Source organism: Terrapene carolina, unplaced genomic scaffold (genome assembly GCF_002925995.2).
Source record: "Terrapene carolina triunguis isolate 2854851 unplaced genomic scaffold, T_m_triunguis-2.0 Scaffold211, whole genome shotgun sequence".
Classification (NCBI taxonomy): domain Eukaryota; kingdom Metazoa; phylum Chordata; order Testudines; family Emydidae; genus Terrapene; species Terrapene triunguis.
In genome coordinates, this window is record NW_020664562.1 from 39,282,288 (window position 1) to 39,287,376 (window position 5,089).

Here is a 5,089-nt window from a genome sequence, read left to right on the forward strand (position 1 = left end):
CATTGGATCACGTTATATCTTCCTCTGTTAGACTGAAGAGCCTATTATTAAATATGTGTTCCCCATGTAGCTACTTAAAGACTGTAATCAAGCCATCCCTTCACCTACGCTTTGTTAAACAAAACAGATTGAGCTCCTTCAGTCTATAAGGCATGTTTTCTAATCCTTTACTCATTCTCGTAGCTCTTCTCTGAACCCTCTCCAATTCATCAATGTCCTTTTTGAATTGTAGGCTCCAGAACTGGACACAGTATTCCAGCAGTGCTAAATCTAGAGGTCAAATAACTTCTTTACTCCTATTTGAGATTCCCGTTTACGCATCTCTGGATCACATTAACTGTTTTGGGCATATCATCACACTGGAAGCTCATATTCAGCTGCAGAGGTGACGGGGGGTGGGGGATATGCAGAGTCATGTTCCTCCCCCCCCGACCCCACCCCCAGATTTGCTGCTTGGCTTGTATCAGTAACACTGCTGAAGCCAGCTGCCCTCACTCTGCCCTCCTCCCCCATATCAGCAGGCACAGGTTGTCTCTATTCAGATGATTATCCACCAAAACCCCCAAATGTTTTTCAGAGTCACTGCTTCCCCAGATAGAATCCCCCGTCCTGGAAGTATGGCCTATATTATATGTTCCCAGATGTACACATTTACATTATCCGTATTAAAACACAGATTGTTTGTTTGTGCCCTAGATAAAGATCACTGTAAATGCGTGGCTTGTCTTCTTCATTATTTACCACTTCCCCCAATTTTTGTGTCATCTATAAACTTTATCAGTGATGACTTTGTTTTCTTCCAGGTCATAGATAAAAATGTAAAATAGCTACGGCCAAGAACCGATCCCTGTAGGACCCATTGGAAGCAGACCCACTCAGTGAGGGCTCCCTATTTTCAGTTATATTTTGAGACCTATCAGTTAGCCAGTTTTTATATCATTCGAGTTTTTGAATCAAAATGTCACATGGTACAAGTCAAATGCCTCACAGAGATCTAAGTATATTATATCAACACTGTTACCTTTCAGAGTAGCAGCCGTGTTAGTCTGTATCCGCAAAAAGAACAGGAGTACTTGTGGCACCTTAGAGACTAACAAATTTATTAGAGCATAAGCTTTCGTGGGCTACAACCCACTTCTTCGGATGCATATAGAGTGAAAAACTAGTTTTTCACGAAAGCTTATGCTCTAATAAATTTGTTAGTCTCTAAGGTGCCACAAGTACTCCTGTTCTTTTTACTGTTACCTTTATCGACCAAACTTGTAATCTCATCAAAAAAAGATATCTAGTTTGATAGGCCCTATTTTCCATAAACCGATGTTGATTTACATTACCTCCTTTACTTCATTATTAATCAAGTCCTGTATCAGCCACTCCATTATCTTGCCCAGGCTGATAGGCTTGTAATTACCCATCATCCCATTTACCCTTTTTAAAAATTGGCACATTAGCTTTCTTCCATTCTTCTGGAACTTCCCCAGTGCTCCAACACTTATTGAAAATCAACATAAATGGTCCAGAGAGCACCTCAGCCAGCTCTTTTAAAACTCTTGGATGTAAGTTATATGGACCTGATGATTTAGGAATCATAGAGTCATAGAATATCAGGGTTGGAAGGGACCTCAGGAGGTCATCTCGTCCAACCCCCTGCTCAAAGCAGGACCAATTCCCAACTAAATCATCCCAGCCAGGGCTTTGTCAAGCCTGACCTTAAAAACCTCTAAGGAAGGAGATTCCACCACCTCCCTAGGTAACCCATTCCAGTGCTGTCTAACCTTAGTCACTTCTGTTTAACATCCTCCAGAAATACTAGTGGGCTGGAAAGAGTGTTATCCCCAAATACAGAACCAAAATATTTATTGAACACCTTGGCCTTTTCTGCATTATTATTGATAATTTTACAATTTCCATCTAATAATGGACCAATACCATTGTCGGGATTCTTTCTGTTCCTAATATATTTTAAAAACTCCTTCTTATTGTCCTTAACTCTGCTAGCCATAGAGTGCTCCTTGTGTCCCTTGGCTTCCCCTATCAGTTTTCTGCAATGCCTAACTTCTGATTTATATTCCTTACTATCAACTTCCTCTTTCTTCTATTTGTTATATATTATTTTTTACAGCTTCCTTCACTTCTTCTCTAAACCAGTTTGTTTTTTTTAACCAGCACAGTATCTTCCTCAACTGTGGGACTATGGCTTTTTGGGAATCTAGTAAGGTGTCCTTAAATGATTCCTAATTATAGCTGGCCATTTAGGATCAAGTCCTCTTCCTATTGGAGTCACTGGCAAAACTTGTCTGTCCAATTTGGGGCTATATGACACACAACCCAAACTCTGCCCCCTCACACACACACCCTCACCCGAGCTACTGAGCATCCTTGACTGAAGCCAGGAAGGACATGACCCCTCTGAGTGTTATTTTGTAAGCCCCTTAGGGCAGGGATGTTTTCACCTATGTTTGGCAGAGAGAGCACCAAATGCAATAATGGCCCTCAATAAATGGTTATTTATTTACTACTATTATAGCAGCTAAGACAAAAAGAAGACATGCCCCAAATTACTTACAATCTCAGTAATAATGTGACCATTCATATAATCTAGATACCATGGAGATTGGACATTTAATACAGATTTATCAGCTGTTGTAAATCCCTTCTTTAATCTATGTTACAGAAAGTGTTAAGAGTGGTGGCATTTCTGAGTTTTGGGAGAAGAGATTTGCCACTCTGATTTTTCGGGTGATTAGGGCACTTTCAATATGACACCATGTTCTTTGGAGGCTAGTCTCCAATCATGGAAATATTTACTATAATTAAGGCCAAGATTTTTCCCTGATGATCTCTGCTCCTTGTCCCCCCAAACCACTTAAGACCTGATACCCTGCACTCAAACAGCAGTTCTGGTAGATTTTAAAGATTTTTTTTTTTTAAATCACAGACAGACAGATGGGGTTGCAGTGACTCTTGCCAATGTACAACAGTCATTGTAACCATTGGGGCTACTGTGACATTAAAAAGGTAATATCACGGTACTAAACTAGTATGTATTAGAGACAATTTTTTTATAATAGCATCATCAATGCCTTGCCAACTAATAATGCTCACGTGTAAAATTAATGCAGTTCATACAAGTGCCTATTTATATACTATAATGAAAAATATTGTGTAGAAATTATATATTATTACACACGAAAAAATACATGAAAAAAACACTAAGGTTGCACCAAGAAGTTAGAAATGACAGGATTAATTTTGACTGTGCACCCTGAATTTGGTCCCCTTTTGCCTATGAATTATGGTACAGTCTTTATTTACATGATCACCTACTATTTTTTCAACAGGACTCCGACCTTATTCGGTGCACAGAATGGACCTGCTTGAGGGATGAATCAAGGAGGCTGTTTTCCATAGGTCCATTGCATGCCTGACTTTGCAACTGTAATAATATTCTTTTAATGTAGGTGGTGTTTGTTTAATTTCCTCCTTGAAGGCTTGTGTAATTTCCTAGCTTTTTAAAAGAGCAAATTTTAAAAACAGGAATTCCATCATTTGGCATCAGATTAACACCCACATAGGTCATCAGCTGGGTTGGAACCTACAGAATCACTACACAGCCCTCTGCCACGTGAGCTAATGGAGTAACGGAGAGCAGTAGCAGGTTGTCACGCTGTATGTGAACTAGCACAGGAAGGGGGTGGGACATTTTGCCTGTGGGTTTCTCAGATATTTGCTGACACAGAGGCATGATATGACTCAGGAAACTTGGGTTCCATTCCAGGATCTTAAGGGGAGTGTATTCTAGGGTACAGACTCTTCCACCCCACGCTTGACTCCTTCCTGCCTGTCCCTGTCCCAGTCCTGTATCTTCCCTACCCCTGGCTGTTTGTTCCAGTCTCATTCACATAGCCAGTCCTACACTTCACAGGTCTTCCGCTTGCCCCCTCTGCATTCAAATCAGACTGCTTCCTCCTCCTCACTGCCTGGGCCCAGCAGAGGGCTCATTCAGAGCACACGAAAGATGGTATCCCTGCTCTCAGTTCAGGTGGCCAAACCTGACACAACCCACAACAGCCCAGAGCTGCAGTTGCAGGGAAAGTTCTATTCAGCACTAGGCTGGAGCATGCTCAGTGCAGATGGAATCTCTAGGATATTTAGCGGCTAAAATCTAAATCTCTACTGAGCAGGTGCAAACTGTAATTTTTCAAAGGTTAACATTTGAGGGGATTTTCACAGGGATGACAAAAGGCACATCACTGACACAAAGGTCAAATTTCAAGTCCCTGCTCCAAAACACAGGGATGCTAGAGCCTTCCAGATATTAGGTCACCAACATTTTTTGACAAAGGCAAAACAACCTATTTTGCCCTGGCATCATTCTTGGCAAGAGATGAACTATTTTGCCTGAAATTCCTCCCAACCACCACCACCAAAAAAAAAAAAATCAACCTGAGGCAGAAACCCAGCATGGAAAATTTCAGCCCAAATGGTAAACATTTGGCAAAGTGGTAAGTAACTGAAAATAGGATCTTGTAATGGGGTAGTGATGAGCAACCTTAATAACAGGCTATCCTACCAGCCCAGCCTATAATAATCAGAAATGTTCAGCTCACTGGGTTACTCAATTAGCTGAACATCCTGAAACACAGCGGAAGGAATATTATTGCACGCAGTGTCCAATGGGCTGTTCCATTGGGGGTGGGGAGAGATGATGCATTTATATTTATATTACAAAAATATATATATTGAAAACATTAGGATACTTTTCCATGAAATGTCCTTATTTGGCCCCCGATTACTTGAGTGCCTCTCAGTCTTTATCCTCACAACATTCCTTTGAAATTGGGAAGTAGTGTAACCACCCCTTCCCACCCAATTATAGATGGGGAAATAGAGAGAGAAACTAAGTGACTTGCCCGAGGTCCACAGGAAGTATGTGACAACCTGAGTCTGCCAAATTTCAGTTTAACACCTTAACCACTGGAACATCCTTCATATATTTATTTTGCTTAGCTTACCATTGATGATCCCCGCCTGCTGTTCCCATTCTCCCACATGGGGCCCGATACAGGTCTCAGTGAAATCAGTGCCA